General features: G+C 33.5%; 1 protein-coding gene across 5 annotated transcripts in view; it reads right to left on the bottom strand.

Moving 5' to 3' along the window:
* The window catches only part of LOC119633982 (protein sickie), a 320882-nt gene that overhangs the window by 159072 nt on the left and 143294 nt on the right, over positions 1–18516 (bottom strand). Inside the window, exon 1 of one of the 5 annotated variants that reach the window (XM_038027874.1) lies at positions 1802–2206. The exons of the other annotated variants lie outside the window; for them this stretch is intronic. The gene's annotated coding sequence lies outside the window, so the exon portion shown is untranslated. Of the gene's footprint in view, positions 1–1801; positions 2207–18516 lie in introns of those variants that run through there. 5 annotated transcript variants of the gene reach the window in all.

The following is an 18516-nucleotide window of genomic DNA, read 5'->3' as shown; positions in this document are numbered from 1 at the left end:
TTGATAGCACAAACTTATAAATATTTTAATAGAGTTTCGTTGAAGGAAGTGTCTCTGCATGAGGTTATAAAAGTAAATATTCCTTTGCGTCCTTTCATATGTAATTAACAGGATAACAGTTTAGCATTAAATGCGATTTTATTCTTTAAAATTATTTGTCAGCTTTACGTTTAGAGTCATTTTCTGCCATTGCGACTGACAAGAGAGTCGTAAGAGAACACAGTACGCTTTCTTGTCATATTTTTTACGACATTGCATCGAATTGGTTCTTCAAAGGCAAAGTAGTCATAGTAAAAGGCTCCAATATCAATTTTGTTATGAGACTTTTAATCACGAAAACCAAAAGCAGAAAAAGGTTTGTAACTTGTGACGTCTCGGCGATATCGCTCAAAAATCCGATGTTAATTGCTTCTCAAGTTTCCTCTTCCTTGGCATAGAAGCGAGTTTTGACATTCGCCATTAGCACCCCATTCCTGGAACAATGACACAAACATTATTTCGAGCTTGCGATTGAAACCTATCAAGTATTAAAAGAAACTGGACTTGATGAATATGTTTCATCTAACTAACCCAGGCATTAGTAGAATGATTTACATGCTTGAAAAATTTTGGTTTCGAGCGAGAAAACACTCAATGCATCCGAAGACCGAATGCAGGAAATGAACTGCCGAGGAGGCCAGAAACTTTAGATGTTCACTAATCGAAAGGGTGCAAACGTTCAAACAAAACAGGACCGTTTCTTGAAATTATTTTCGATGATAAATAAAGGCGACCTTGGACCACATCGTTCCTGGCTTTTCCCTAGCGAACTTTGACAAATTTTTATTATGATTATTAATGGGCAGGTGGTTTGTTAAATCATCTCTTAGCATAATCATATTAGGCCTAAGTCTTGCAGTCATTTACATCACCAGGTGAGGTTAAAATAAAGAGATAGAAACTGACAAGCCTTGCCAATGTGTTGCTGCATTCTCTATGATTGAAGGGAAATCTAGTGGATCAGCGTTTTAGGCTGTTCACCTAACTACAACGAATTGCTTCAATTCTTGGATTCCTATCCAAACTAATGTTTTCCTTCTCCTACGCAATACATTTATTTAATGCATGAAATGAACTTTAAATAAGTGGATCATATAAATGAGTTTTAGATATAGAAATTACCATTTAATACACCAATTTTTTGTTCTGTCTCGCTTTTTCATTCGCAATAGAGCGCATTAGCGAAATGAAAATGAGTTTCTTGTTTATTGATACCTGCGGTATCCTCATATTTTAGTGACGTGAATAATTTATTGCATGTGGAACAAAATGACGATAAGACCTTCAGATTTGATGAGGTGTTTTCAAGTCTGAAAACCTTATCTCAGGGTTCCCAATGCTTTTTTCACGTAGGCTTTTTCCCATTGCACTGAGACCGGACCAAGTCCATTTCGTTATAGATTACTTTTTAAAATCTGCTTCACTTGTGGTAAAAAGGTATACTAACGTAGTGAAGATATTTGCAGTACACAGGGAGACCCCTTTTTTTTTTTTAGAGTCATTCACTGAATCCATTTAAGCTTGTCTGTCCGTCTGTGCGATTTGTTTTCTTGTGTTCAATTTACAGACCTCAACGTCTCATTTTGAAATGTCGTTATATAAATAGATGTAGGACTGTGACGGGAATTGTCACTGTCTAAAAACGCTTTGTCAAAGTTGTCATGAGAGATATTCAACAATGAATGTCTCAAATCCCTTTGTATGCAAAAGAATTTTTACTCTTGTATGTAATAAATGTGCTGTAAAAAGGTAATTGGTTTACTTGCGCTTGTTGTACACCTCTTAAATTTATTAAACATTGCACACTTTACGGTACATTGATTGATGGTGGTATGGCAATTGTAAGTTAATATATTGATTTTCATACTTTTTCAAAATGAATTGCAAAATAATTGAAACTGACAATAATATATTTTTTAGTTTCTTTTCTTAAGCGCACATGTCTTATCGTAATGTTGTGATCATATTTTCAATATTTATCACTTAATCTGTAAACAACTATCTTCACTTATTTTATTAGCGCGATCTGCTTAACACTAACACGCAATGATTAATAGATATTTGGAAAGCAGTAACCGGTTCTCCGCATAGACCGTTGCCTCGTTTTTGATATGCAAATTAATTATTAAAAAGATCTTTCTTTGTTTTTTTTTTTTTATTTTTAATAAACGTAGGAAAATATGGCATATTTTTGAGCACTGATAACGAATGCCCCTTAAAGGTGACTATTTAAAAACATTTTAAAAAGCTTAGGCTAAAAATTTTGGCACAAAATGTAAAATTTTGACAAAAATATTATCACAATCGTGCATAACACTTGCATCGGTATTCCGTTTAATTTCACTTTATCGATACCAACAATTGCAAAGGCCGCTAAACAACTAAAATTGCTGTCTCGTGTTTTACTTTTCAACTTCGTTCTTGGAGTTGGAAGAGCAGCAACAACAAGTCGCGGTTCGTATACAAAACAAAATTCGATTTGTTTACAACCAATTCCATACAATTCCCACCACCTCTTTTTTCAGCCACTCCGCCAAAAATAATATTTACTAGAACACTACGAATATGTATAAAAACAAAACAAACGATAACCGGTTATCCGACCAACCACCAAACAGCTGAAGCATAGAAGCATAGAAGTGTATAATAATTGTTGTTATGTTGCAGTTCGTTACAGAACACGTTTGAAGTTGTGTTGTTGTTTTTGACAATAACAACAAAAAGAGAAGATAAAGAGGAAAAACTTCTCATAAAGTTTGAAGTGCATTTTTTCCTGATTTAATATGCAATTTATTCTCTGCTTTTATGAGTATGAGCGTTAGAGTACATGTTTTCGCTTTATGATCGACAAAATAATATATGATGTCTTTTATGTTTATGCTATAAAGTTGTTGTACTTAGCTTGTTGTTGGTTTGACTATAAATAGCATTATAAATACGATTAAAGAATAAAGAAAAAAAAAAAAACAAAACAGCAAAAAGAAAGAAAAAGAAGTGAGAGTGTAGAGTGGAAAAGATATTTGATGAATCTTGAACACCCTTTCTAAGTCCGATAGCCAAAACTATTTATTCATTGGTACAGGTGCAGTAGTAAAATCAGTGGCCGCTTTACAGCTTCTGATATCGATTAAGCTCAATTGTAATTTCAAAATAGTTACTCGATAGTGATCTTACGATCGACTGCCCAACATTGACAGCCACAAACCTGCTCCAGCTTTTTTCTATAAAAATGGGACAAATAGAAAAAACCTGGCACGGCAAAGTCTTGCGAATCAATCCGAATAATCTCTGCAAAGGTAAATCCTGGAGAGAACTAGCACTTACGGTAGCCGACAAGAATGGTTCGTAAGAGTTTTAAAGCTTTTCAAAGACTTTTAAATAAGTTTCGAACCTAGAACATTGGCTGTGAATAATTTCAAAACGAACCAACTGAACTGATTTGTAATATGCAGCCCTTTAGATTAAGCTACTTAATGCAGAGATTTTCGTTTGTGGGTTCGTTTATGGGTTAAGATATCCGCTTATAAAAAAGGGTAAATCTGTGAATAAAAATTGCTTCAATAAATATGAATAACTATGAAACTAATTCAAAATGTATGTGTACATGTGTCTGTACAATTTGTTTCAAAAACAATACGTACGATATTCTTCTGCAAGTAAACATAATTTTTTTTTCCTGCACAGTATGGCGGAGCCATACTTATAATCATTGGTCTGGTTGTGATTAGATGAAGAAAAGATGTGTTCCCGGTCAGCAATCTATGTTGTAAATTTAATATGTATATGCTTCACATGTTGAAAATAGGGAAACAAAAGAAATTCTTTTTTTTTTATCAGATACATCTCTTTTGATTTCGAGGATGAAAGATGGGCTTCATTGGAAACTCTACCGAACTTGAGATTTGGCCCCTTGACCATTTTGGTTTTGTTTTCATTCTATTAACTGGAAGATTTTAACGATTCTTTAGTTGCTACAGTGGGATCCTATGGATGGGTTTCTAGATTCCACAAGTTGACCGTCCAAGTTCGCACAAATTCCACAAGTTGACCGCCCAGTTCCCACAAATTGGCCGCCCAGATTCCACAATTTAATAAGAGACGAACAACAAAAAGTAAAGAATATAAGAATAATACAACTAATCTTTTCAGAAGGTATGAGTAATAACAACAACTTTTAGATCACGTCTTAACTAACATACAACTGCAACTAGTAAAAAAGTCAAGCCAACATTATGTAAGTAGTTTATCATACATGATTTCTTTAAATTATTATAACAAGTGAAACATTTTATAAACGTTTATTTACATTTTATGAAAAAGCATTACACGAAGATGATCATCATTTTCATCATAACACGAAATAGTTCAATAAACTTGAGGTAGCGAGTTTATGAAAGATTTTCGTATTTTTCGCAAAACACATTTATTTTGCATATGCACTTATCTAAAAATATATTAAATCATCAGAGAAACATGAACTAATTAAAAGTGTCAAGTAAAATAATGAGTTCTGACGCTAAAGCAGACGTTAACTAATGTGCTTCATTTTCCCTTAAAAAGTAATTGGAGATAATGTTGAATATTTTACAAAACTTTGGCTTAAGACCATAGTTTAATTATCTGAAGCATATTGACACTAAAACTACCGATGACCTGCATATATGCAATTGTATCAAAGTTTACCTTATAACCACTTTTTTCAAGGTCAAAAGTTGAAAAAAAACAAAAATTGATTTAAGCGTAGGTAGTGCTATTGTTAAAAATTTTGTTAAAATACTTAATTGGTTGACAATTGTTCAGCTTTTTCGCCAGTACTCTTGTGAACCGTGTCATTATAGTATTTGTAGAGTTTTTAACAACAATAGTGAGAAGAAAATTACACAAGACATGTGCAATTTTAAACGAATCATGATGAGTAATAAAGTAACCAATGCTGCACGTGGGGACTTCTTTGCCGCCAAATAGAGATTAACACATACCGTGAGAAGAAAAGTAGATAACACAAGCTTCAGAAAGAGCCCTTATTTCACTTCATTACTAAATATCTTGCATTCAGTCGAGAAAGCGAGAGTCTTTTTAAAGAGTAGAGTAACTCTATGGTCGACTGGTATACCAATGTGGTTATATTATATGAGCCGTTCATGAAAACAACGATAAATATAGATAAAATAAATGGTAAACGATGTTTTGATCTAAAAAGAATTCATATTCGCTGATCATGAATCGAGGCTTCCAAAATTTTCATAATAATCAATGACACAATGAGATGACACTATGGCTCTGTCACTGCTTAACACATCTGGCAAGTATAAGGACATGATGGATGTATTTGTTTAAAATTAAAAGTGCAGTAGTAGGGAACGAAATAGGTGGAAACTCCAATCTAGGAAATACTTTTCAACTTAGGTGACTTTACCGCAACCGCTATAGTCTCCAAACCTCGCGCCTTCCGCTACTTATTCAGGTCGATGTGTTCATATTAAACAGGTCAGCGGTTAATAGTAGTTAAAGATATGAGAAAGTGGGTCGAGGGCTATTTCAGCTCCAAAGCGATAAGTTTCTGCCGCGGGCGCACTCATAAGCTACCCGATAATTGCGAAAAGACGATGAGGTTCGATTGTAGAGCTTTTTAACAATTATGCTTTAGGCAAAGTAGAATTTTACCAAAAAACGGAATAAATTTATTTATATTATTAACTGATATATCTCAAATATGATCCATTAAACTAGCGATTATAGTAATTCAATAATTTAAAAACCGAAGCAAGTCCTTTTAGATGTAGTAAAACCTTCACTTTCTCTTTCTCTTCGACCAGCACTATAAATACCATCAGTGGCTAATAAGCTTGCATCAACTACACACAACATCATGCGAAGAGTATCAATGTTTTTAAATTTTTTGAAATGTCTTACAAGAACAAAAAGAGCACTTGCCACAATTTCGAAATAAAGCACTCATATATACTTTATACTGCATTTCATTTAAACCTATCCAGACAAAAGTGAAGAAAAATCTTTGAAAATTTCTTGAAAGATTTGTCTCACAATAATATGGATTTGGGAAACTCTACAACTACGGCTGTATCCGTTTGAAGTTTGAAGTACGCAACGCTTGGCGTTTCTTAACTAGTTCTGGAAATGACAAATTACTGCACAACTTTTTGCTAAAGCAATCGTTAGAGTTTGTATCACACAATCGCATCATAGTCGTAAGTTCACTGCGAAAGAAGAAAAGAAACCTTAACTTCAATCAAGTTCAATAGATAATCTATTATTTTTTTTTTTTTTTGTTAGTAAACAATTTTAATCATTAACGCTTAGTTAATACAAATTCACAATGTTTTTCCAAATACCAAGCAAGTAAAGTAAGCAGAGTTTAGAGTTTTCAAAATCTATTTTAAAAACAAACAAGTTTTCTCTAATACATAGACTTTACATTCCAAAGACTTAATTAATTTTTCTTGTTGTTTATCAAATTTCTTGTCTTTTTTTGCTCTTCTCCTCTTTTCCAATACACTGCATCCTTGAATGATGGGTATAACATGCATTAGGGATCTGATAGTTGGCAAATATTCAGGTTTCGTCTTCAACAGAACATGTGAACATGTTTCTCATGATATTTTTTCATCTTTTGATTGTTTATCGCGCTATTAGTAAATTTTTTGTGAATTCAATTAGAAATTGTGGCGGTTTTTATTTATTATGCACACACTTGCGGCTAACGGTTACTTTGTGGTCTCTTTGTAAAACAAGTTTTCTCATAAGCTTTTTTTCTTTTAATATAAAAAAATTTGTGGAAAGATTTTTCGCAAATTTCTCTATTATTATTGCATTTTTTGTAGAAAGTAAGAGTATGAGGCAGTCATCGGTTGCAATTACAAAGTCAATCTCATCGTAGCCCATCATAAGCATTTCGTTATTATATCCATTACAGAGAGTATATGAAATTTTTCTAAATATTTGTAATGTATTGAAGTGCGCATTGAAGGCGTATTAACTGAGATATATTGTTTTCATTGACACGATTCATTTATATCTGTCTTTTACGACCGCACATAGACTTCTTCTCAAACTTCTTATCAAATTTTGCTTGCCATGTTCGTCAAGTCTATTCTTCTACCCATGACTACTATTTCTGATTCTGTTGTCCAGTTGGAAAATGACTTAAAACGTATGACGGGTTCACCAACAATTACCTGTAGACGAGATATAAAGAACACGAACACGTCTGCGTACCTAACAGGAGCTGCCAAATTCTATCAGTTTATGACTTTTAATGTAAACGGTATGATGCTTATTATTGACAGCATATTCGCTCCATCTTAAAATCAAACTACCGGTATATTAGCAGTGTACTACTAGTGTCCCAAGTATTCGTCTATTGTCACATAAAAGAGTGACCGGGACAACAACGATTCTCTTTCTTTTAGTTCGTTTGAATGAAGACTTACTTAAAAGAAAAATTTTCTATGTAACTTATGGTTAGCTTGTTTTACTTACAGTACTTTTAGTACCGCCCAATTTTCAAGCACGTACTAGGAATGACATGACAGTCTATCGTTTAGCGAAGACAAAAAGTTGGCTTAGTCAGGGTGAGATAATTTCAAGGCGAATAATTTTTCTTTCTTTTTTAATTTTCTTAGTCCGGATAAATTATCAAAACAGTACATCTTAAACTCATAGGTTGATATATATCCCGACTTCAAACTGTCGGTATGCAAAGTTTCATTATTTGTAAGGTCGACCACATCTAAATTAGAATTTTGCGGTGAGAGTATCTACATCTTCACGTGAGGAAGGCATAGAATAATTTTCACAATTCTGTTTTCTTTATGCTATGAATAGTAAGCGAAACGTGAAGAAAGCGAAAAATAATAATTTGATTACATATAACTTTAAACGGTCGTGGGCAGTGGTAAACGCAGAAAATTTTTTGTGAAGAATGAGCCAAACCCCACATAATTTTGATTAAGAAAAAAGAATTGCCTTTAGTTTACGCTTACCATGGGCGTGCGTTTTGTTCAATTTGGCCCGTTTTCAATATTTAGCTGCGTGCAAAACCTTCCAATGCTTCTGTCAAATTTGAAGTCGATATCCTAACTTTGCGACGAGGAGACCGTTGACAACGTACCCCACACAGGCAGGGACATATTGTAGACTTCCGATGCTTCCTTTCATGTGTTGACAATGTTATAAAAAAATACCTCCTTCCGTCGATGATGGGTGTAAAAAAGCTCTTTTTAAAAAATCACATATGGAATAAGGCAGAATTTACTGATCGCCCTTTACATTTGCTTGTTTATTTCTGCTTGAACTTGGAAATTTAATCAGAGAATTTCACTGACAATTTTATAAAAAAAAAGAAAAGAAAAACTTGATTTTGTTTCCAACTTCAATAGATTCAGTGTTCAAGGACCACGTCTAGTAAAGCGTGCGTGAAGTAATTAACTAATTCGCCAAATTTATTCTGGATTCAGACTGATTTATCAAAATTTTAATATACCTGGAATTAATCTAGACTTGTGTGTGTGTGTGTGTTCACCTCGATTTTGAAACATTTCTGTAATTTGTTGTTTCCTGGGGAGTACTTCTGCCTTCTTTCATAATGTGAACTGTCATTTACACTTGTCAACCAAATTATGTGCAAATCCTTTCATATACACTCGAGCAGAGATCTATAATTTTCCCTTTTTTTTTGCTGGCGTTTATCGTAGTAAAAATTTGAAGCAACCCTTGTTTCAAGAAGCTCTACAGTACGTTTCATTTAATTGAATAGCTTGCTTTAACATTTAACCTTTTTGTGGGAAAATCGATGATGATACTGGTGCTTGCTTCTCTTACAATGTTGTGAAAGGACATGGCTTAGGGATTATTAATTGTGAGAGCGGTTTCCCAGAACAGTATTAGCCAGAGGGCTTTTTTCATATACTACGCACATACATATATATTGGAGACAAAATGTTTCAGTTTGATTACAATTTCTTTGAGGGCCAGCTTGAGCACCATTGCGAGCGCTGGGTTCTATTGCATAGTATTGTGAACTTCATCCCATTGATACTTAAAAACAAGTGTTTTATATCGTACGCCTTTGGTGATACAAGGATTTGATAAAGACCTACTTCAGAATCAGAATCACTGTAAGCCTGTCTGTCCGTCTGTCTGCTTTCTCTTCTTGGGTTCGTCAATTTCCAGATCAAGTTAGGTACACTGACCTATTTTCGCCCAGGTACGAATGCTATTGAAAATGGTTCGGATCGGACCACTTTGTCGACCACTTTCAATATAAAAACTCACTTTGACAAATGGTTTTATAAATAATTGTGAAATGATTTAATATGTTTGAGAGTAGCCTGGAGCCCACTGTAGTGTTATCATTGCTTTTTTTTTTTTTTTTTATTTTTTAGAATAAAAATGTAATAAACTTTTTCAAGAGGAAATCTGATTATTAAAGCCAAAGTCCCTTAAGCAAAATGTACTGTGCTTTCTACACGTCATATGTTCATAACTGAATAAAAAAAAAGGAGTCTTTATACTGGTCACCGATATGCAGCGAAACATATTTACACTCATGATATGGTTTCTGTTAACGCAAATGTTCAAATGTACATGTGTGTGGGCTTCTGGATATCTGTTTCCTATGGCAGCATAAGACTGCCACTCAACATGTCAAACAGTTTTTAAGCATCCTTCCTGCGAAAAGCAAAAATTTATTTGTTCAATATAAATCCCACCACCATACACTGGCGACCATATTTTAACTCCTTTTAATTTTCAATAAATCAGTTGCAATTATTATTATTTTTTTGTAAGGCTTTTGTGTTTTTTACGCAGTTTCCCTTTTTGTACGTTTCGTTCCGGTTGGGGTATTGCTTCAGCAGCTCATCAAGCTCGCTATTGTCATACATGAACCTCACGATGCGTTAATGTTGAATATTTTCTTTGTACTTTGATTACAAGCGGTAGTGCGGTGAGATTGATAAGACAATGTTAACATTAATGTTAATATTCCTTTATTTCGTGTTTGAGCTTTTTAAAATTGAAGATGGAGAAGAAGAACAAAGAAGAACGCAACGCGGCCACATCGAACAATAGGAGCGAATTAAATGCTTGAATGTTAACAAGGACGTTAAATTATGCCTTTATTTTAAAAAACTTTCTTTTGCGAATTTCTGCGTTAGACTTGTAGAAGTTATGGGATAAAAGCAAAAATTCTCAAAAGATGTGAATTTTTGTTTTGGGTAAAAAAATTCATATCTGATGAATTTTTCCCATGGGCGCAAAGTACCTATTTCGTATTCTCATTCGTCAGATATTATCAGTTATAGACAGATTGATTGTCCTGCAATTGCAAAAGTTGTTCTTTATGAACTCAATCTATGCTCTGCCTTTTTCTTGTTAAGAAACCTAAGCCAATTTCAGTTGTTTGTGTGGGGTATGACGGTTTCAGCAATAGATAACAGACAGATACAACGTAGTAAACGAAGGGGTATGGCAACCTATTCTGAAGTTTTAGAGATGAGCATAAAAATTAAAATAATCACTCATAGGATTATTACTTGTACATATAACTGAATAGGTAGCGACAAAAAATCGTCAGGGATATAAGAAAATTGTGTTCTGTAGATTGAACACAAGACAACAGAGCGGGCAGACAAGCTTAAATCGATTCAGAAAATGACAGGCGGGTCTATCTAAAGTCCTTACGTGTGTTAAATACATCCACACAAACATAATACTTCCTTATATCATAAGTGGTGTAGAGTATAAAAATGGGTGAAAAACAAAGTGCTTTAAAAATTTGATTGATCTTTCATGATCAAGATTGGTTTCCATTTCGTTATGAAGGTCTCTATAAATTTTTCAAAGGCAACATTTTTGTCTTTATTGAAAGAGAAGCTTTGTAAATTTTCAGAAAGTATTCATTTGCTAGAAAAAAATTTTGCTATAGACTTTTGGGTTTTTGCGCAAGGTCTGCGAAAGGAGTGCTTGTGGTAAATGAATGTCTGCTGGGAGGTTGCAGCTTAACGTTGATTCGTAACTCACCTAGTCTACTAACAGGCGTCTTTAGAAAGGATTTACGTTCATTCAAATAAGTTAGAAAAGCGAAAATACGTTAGCAAGGTACCTCAGGTACTCAACGGCTGTTGAGCAAGTATGAGACTTACAACGAGTTGAAAGCTTTTAATGGTTCTTCTGAGAACTTGCAGCTTTGGGATTACGGTCTTTAGAATGGATTATGAATATAAAGTTTCCTTCGCCCTTTTCTCTATCATCTCTGTCAACGCGTAGAGTGCAATCCATACGCTTTCGTTTTCGGCATATGCACCGAAACGGCCATTTCTGGTGGGTAAGGAAGAATATTTGAACACATGTCTGAAAACATGTCTATAGCAATTATAAAAATTTTTAAACCCTTTTCTCTCTCTACTTTTTTCCAATACTATTAGGATGACACTATCCAGCGGAATAGTTGGGATATTTTCGGTAAATTAGTTTAATCATTCTCTCCATTGATAAAAGGTTTGTGGTTTTTTGCCCAAATGTTTTTGGTTCAAATCATTGCCATTCACACAAACATCAATATCTTTAACATACTCTGCCCATTCCGCTAGATGTTAAGATTAAATGGATTTTTCCTAAAATTTTTTAATATTTTCTAAAATAATTTCCTTTTTAATACTTCAATCTATACTTAACAAGCCGCTTGAGTATTATCCTTCTATTATATTTCCTTACGTCCCTAAAGACTTGCCTAAAAACGCTTTTTTCTAAGTTACCCCTTAAAGGATAAACGCTGGTCGAATTAATAATATGAAGGAAGATCGAAAATCTCACTTTCTATAAACCCAGAGATATATTATTGCTCGTGGCGGTTTTCCATAAATAATTTTGTACGAATTATTAACATGTAAGTTGACTCCACTGTCTGTAGCCTAAAGATGAATCTATCTTCACACAAAAAATTGTTTAAAAAATTGAACAAAAAAAAAAAAAAAACAAACAAATCGGACGTTATGTTTGCAAAAAGAACTAAAAAAAAAACGTATTGTTACTATTTAACGTGGCGCCTGGGTATGGTTGGAGTAAGATTACAATGTACAAAGTGCATTTTAAACAAGTGGAAACGTTACGCTTGGACAAGACCGACGGTTAAGCGAACTTCACATTCCGTAATTGAATTCTTTATTATAGTGATACAAACGATAGGTAGGTCCAAATTTGTAATGGTTAAATTTTACATCAAAATACGGTCGTGGATCGATTTTTTTTCACAAAACACTGAAAATTAAACCTCTTCTTTAAACAAAGGCTTAGGTCGCACGAAAGACACATTTCCATAGTCCAAATTTACTCAGTTGATGTACTATGTCTAAACCTCCTCCAGACAAATTGTTATCATAAAATATTAAAAATTACGCATACTTGCTACATAAAGACTCTACAGGTTTTTATGTAAACGAGTTCAAAAAGTCAGTTCATCCAGTCCAAATATTTCCTAAGCAAAAAGACCATTACACAGCTTTTTTTGCCTTCGAATTTTTCAAAATAATATATCTTGCCTTACAACGGCTTTTTCACTACAAGGCATTGTATATAACAATGTGGTAATAGTGGTTCTATCCAATCCGCCCTCAACTCGCCCTTGAACTAAAGCGTGCCAATAAAATTTCACCAAATGCCATAATTGCGATATGCAAGTTACAGAAGAAATACATGAACAGACATAAGGCAGAATTGATTTTGAAAATCGTTCTAAACCGATCGGTATTACAAACGGTGAGCTCTCTCTGGATGCTATGCACCATACACTTAATGTACTCTATACTGCAGGTGGCATAGAGTACAAAAATATATTTGATGACGGTGGGTGCATTTCTCAAGCTCATCAATTACTAGTAAAGTTGCTTCGATTGCGATTTAAATAATAAGGCTATGAAATTTGCATTTGAAGTTTAAAGTCTTCTCTTATTTTACTTAACTTGTGTTTCATGTGATCTCTACCGCTTTAGAGAAGTTGCAGACTCTTGATTATCAGACAGGTGCAGTAGTCCATCATTAAAGGATGCGCTGTTACTTTAAATCATTTGGACGATTTTTGTTTTTATTGCCGATTTTTGGGAATTCTTTCACACACACAATCTTCACATTCTTTCTTTCTTTATTTCTGTAAGTTTTATGCTTTTTTTCGCGATCGATGCGCACTAATAAAGTATTAGCCTTTGATTATTATTTATGGTTAGCAGTGAGCAACTGCTGCTTAACATTCAGCTCAATTTCTCTCTTATAAAATCCGATATCAAACCTTAGGGCATTAATCTCCATCTTGTAAGGCCTTATATAATATTTGGATGCTTCAGTTGCCAAATCGATTAACTTCATAAAGCAAGAAATCGAGAAAAATGATAAAATATTATAAATAAATTATTTATTATTCAGTGGCCAAAATGATTTTGTCATTTAGTGATGTTATTAGAGAAATATTTATTATTAGAGAAATTCGTTTTGAATATGTACAGTTAGGAGTTAATGAAGTGCTTTGATATTAAAATTTAATAAAATTCCAAAAATTGAGTTAATCGATTTGGCAAGTGAAGCATCCATTTACGTCTTTGCATATTTGTTATTTATTTAAGTATCCAGACTTATTATATGGAACTTTTGTTCCTTTAAAGTAATGTATGATGTGAATATAAATTCTCACAAATGTCTCTATATGGCTTCGTATTCATATTCGATCAAGTTTTCTGAATTATTCCTATGATGAAGAGCTTAAAAAGTTTTTGCGTTACCCATAATGAAATCGAAGATGCAAAAGAGGAAAGTAATCTCGCAATAATTTAATTTTTCAATTCAATTATGTTTATCCATGCAATGTGATGATGTGTTATCCCATTATTATCATTTCAATGGATTCATCGATAAATCTTTTTGTCTGCTTCTCTGTTTTTATTTGATTGTTTTTAACTTAACATTGGAAAGAGCAAAGACTATAAAAAGATAACTAACCGTTACTTAGTTGGTCAGTTAGTTTATAACCCTATAAATATCATACTATTACCCACGATTTTGTTTACTTTTCATTTCTATATATGCGCATTTCATATCCCCAGCATATAAATAACAATTTATTATTTGAATAACTGTCTGTTCTACGGAAGGATGAATTTAATGTTGATTTATTTTTCGAATTTGTACAGTACTTTTCGTTTGTGCGCAATTAGCTCGTATTAAGGACAAAGGAAATGTTAATTCCATAAGGAACTGTTACTTTTGGTATTTATTTAAGTATTATATAATAAGTAAAGAAAGCATTACATGCTATATATTACTTCGTTTAATACAGTTATTTATGTAACGACTTTCTAAACACAATTTGTTATATACAAAGTGATCCAAACCATTTCGAATAACGTTTGTCCTTAGGCCAAAATATGTTGACGTATCACATGTCATCAATATATCCCCGTAGGTACAACTCAAAAAAACAAGACGTTTAGATGGACAGACAAACTTAGTAATAGACCATAGGATAGAATATATACCATATAGATAATAAAATGTGGATCTATCTCGAGTTCTTCTGGATATGCATAACAAATGTAGGTTTGAATATTGGGATTCAATCTGTAGAACACCCGTGCGTTCTTGAATATAAGAAAACAACACAGGCAAACGAAGAGACAAATTCGAAAGAATAATGACTGGGTCTATCTCAAGTCTCGGAGTGTTCGAAGTGTTACCTATATCCGCACTAGTTAAGAAATCTTTGCACCACAAGTAGTGTAGGGTAAAATACGCACAAATACTATTATGGTACTTATGGCCTTTTATGGTACGTGCAACGATGTGTCATTGGAATTCAACAATCTATTTACTTATCAAAATACTATTCCGATAAAAGATTTTACTTTAGAACTGAAGATCTTTTAAGCATTTTAAGCGATATTATATGAAAAACACTATATGTTTATACTGCGTACGTGTGAGCGTATTTTAATATATTACTGTCTGGCTATGCAAATATTTTTATTGATTCAACTCATATATATTGATGTAAAAAACAAATAAAAAAGAAAACAAATAAAAAAGAAAACAAAAAAAAAAAAAAAAAAGAAACAAAACGAGTGAAAAGCCAATGATATGAAAGTTAGGGGGCAGATGAGAGGAATTTTAAGCGGAAATTTAAACAACATGTTGTTTAATATTTCATAACATTGCATATGAAAGGTATGCTGGTAGTATTTGCAATGACTAACTGTCTTTTTTCGGTTAATATTAGCAACAAAGCTGAATTTCATGGTCAAGCATTAAAGGCTGGTGTCAATTTTCAAAGGGATTAAAAATGAATCGTTAATAAGAAGTACGCAACAGATTATGATTTCATGGCAATGCAAAGTTGTTAACGCGCATACATATAAGAGGCGAGGGTTGCATGTCATGGACTTATAAATAACTGTAGTTTAAAGTAATCGTGAAATAATTGTGGGAAAACAGTTAAGGGTTGGTGTTCGGAAAGTATTGGGGAAGTGTTAAATAGAAAATTTTCAATTATATGTAATTTTACTTTCATGTAGCGATGAAAGATTCCTTGCGCTATTAATAGGTGTACGAACAAATTCTCTTTGTTGCAATTGGTTGCTTTAAGAAACTTAACTGTCGCGTTGATTTCTTTCGAAATTTCAGTTGCAGTTAATGTTGACATTGATGTTTGTTTATAGGTGGGGTTTAAGTTTCGGCCGTTTATAAGCGATCATTTACGGTTTAGGAAAGTGTTAACAGATGCCTTGCCTTAGATTTCTGTAAAAAATTCAGCTGAGCTAACGTTCGATCAAAGTTCGATCAACTTGCAAGAAGATTGAAGTTTCTCCCGGCACTGATGTTTTTTCTGCTTTTCAGCGGATTAAACTGCAGTAAGCTATGAAAAATTTAGAAAGTCGTTTGCGAGACTTTGTGCAAAAAATTGCAGTCCTGCATGAACGTTCGCTTAGGTCCGTCCATCTCCTCCAAAGCTAATCCAGAAAATGATCTTCAACTTGAGCGGGGAATTTCTCCTGATTGTGAGATTGTTCCGTAGGCCCGTCTACTTTCGCTCAGGACTGCTTTAGATCGCTACAGTCATATTTAGTGGAGCAGAACTACAGAGTGGATGACTATTTCGCCTGTATACCAGAAAGTTTCTAACGTAAAGGTATCCGCAAGCTATTCGGTAATGAACCGAGTTGGTATAGTGGAACATTTCGATAATTAAGCTTTACTTGCAATAAGCAGCATTCCTTAATTAAAATTGAATTTTATTAAAGGAATGCAGAGAACTTATTTGTACACCTAATAATGATGAACAAACTCACGTACAATAGCGAAGGATTATGCAAAATTTTTAGACGTGTGCTTAAAGCTTCATCTGTATGGTATTCATTACGGTGATTGCTCATATTTTTGCCTCCATTAAGCGTGTGCATCAAGAGGCTTGTACTACACATTGGAGACCTCATAAATTATAATATTCTATTTTGATTCCTTTGCACATTAAAGACACAGTTACTTTTCTTAAACAATTTAGATTCAGTTTCAAATATCAATTGTTCGGCGATATTGAAGAACCGGGAAATTCGAAACCAAATATTATCCTGCATCTTTGAATCTAATTAAAGACAAATGAATGACTTTATTATTTACGCAAAACTAAGAAAAATTATTTAACTTTCAATTCGGCAGAGCGTCTTCTTTCATTCTCCGCCTATTGGGCTTATTTTAATATATGGCATTAAGAAAACTTTAATTTTTCGATTAGGTTTTGTAATTTTTCACGCATACATGCGTATGCAAAAGTGCGTGAGCTTAAAATTTATCCAGAAAGCCCCTTTAACTTTTGATTTTTGATTTTACTAGAGTTTTAGGCAGTCATAAAAGTAAAATACAACAAAGAGAGAGCGCTTTACAAACATGTCTGTACGGTATGTTTATTACGTCTGCTGCGGCTAAACTCAATCCAATACAGTTTATAGAGAGATGTGTAAATGTACCCATAATTCACAGGAAAAAAGTAAATCACATACATACATAATATACATAGCAAACAAAAAGCAAACCGAATAAGTGTTTGGGCTACCCTTAGACCGAGAAAGAAACGCACATACAAAAACAACCCTCATTTTTTGTGGCAAACATGTACAAAAGAAAGGAATGCCGGCAACAAATAGCAAAACAAGGCTACTGTTTGTAAACAACAGAGAAACCAAGGCACAAATGCAATAAGTAATCATGCTCTCTCTCCTTGACAGACCACACAAATTTTCCATTCCCGATGGGGCATCATGCGAAGCGAGAAAGTAAAACCGGCTCCAATGGCTGATGAGATGTGGAGTTTTACTTACAACAACAAAATATTTAAATTCAAAACCATTAACAGTATAACAACCGACTATACATTGCACAGATGTGCCATTAAGAGGATGCCTAGTAGAAGGGAAATACTGATGACAATTTTTATGGAGCCCTAAAAAATTACTATTGTTATGACTGTAAACTTTCACTTGTTTTCGCTGCATAGAGTACAAAAAGAGTCGGAAAGAAAAACGCTAATAATTGTTTTCTGGCTATACAAACTTTTTTGGTCCTTTTTCTTCTTCTTTTTTTATTTTTTTTGTTCTATATTAAATCGCATGGATTTGTAAATTTAAACTCAATCTACTTTCAAATGCGCATTCGAAAAATGTTCATGAATTTCATTTGCAGTCAATCTGTGGTAGTTTTCGCAGACAATGTTTTATTCTTATGGTAGAATATCCTTTTTTATATTAGAGTTATATAATTAAATCGCTACTTATATACCGTCTCTCTCTTTGTTACGCAAAGTAGCTAATTAATAAGCAATTAATGAGAATTTGCGAGCAATTTGAACTAAGCAGGATTATTTTGACGTTCAAGTTGAATATAAATTTAATGTGTTTCCAGGGGGAAATTAAATTTCTTTAATATTTCCACAGTCTTAGAAGAAGTAAAATTTCTTCAAAAGATATGTGATGTATTGCAAGTCATTCATCCTGTGTGAAAAGTTAAAGTGGGCCAAGCTCCGACAATAAATATCTCACACCACCTATTCGGATAACGATTTTTCACAACAAGGCATTATGTGAGAAATAGCTGATCAGTGGTCCGAATTCGTTCTTAGGCCAAACCATCTCGGTCTCCCAAATTTTATCAAAATATCTGAAAAATTTCAACCTGTAGATTGAATGCAAAAAAACAAGTCAGACAGACGGACAGACAACCTTGAAATCATTTCTGAATTGATCGATATAATAAAGTTTGGGTCTATCATAAGTCCTTCTGGGTGGTGCATACCTTCGCCAAAACTTAATATACCCTTGTACACTACTATGTGTTAGTCTTCCCCGCCTAATAAATAACCGAATAAATATTAGAGCTAAGCTTTTAGAATCTGAGAATACAAGTTCTATGTTGAACAGCCTGAAG

This window comes from Glossina fuscipes, unplaced genomic scaffold, assembly GCF_014805625.2.
Source record: "Glossina fuscipes isolate IAEA_lab_2018 unplaced genomic scaffold, Yale_Gfus_2 2, whole genome shotgun sequence".
NCBI classification, from domain to species: Eukaryota; Metazoa; Arthropoda; class Insecta; order Diptera; family Glossinidae; genus Glossina; species Glossina fuscipes.
The sequence above is the reverse complement of the archived record's forward strand: the minus strand, read 5'-3'. Positions and strand labels throughout refer to the sequence as shown.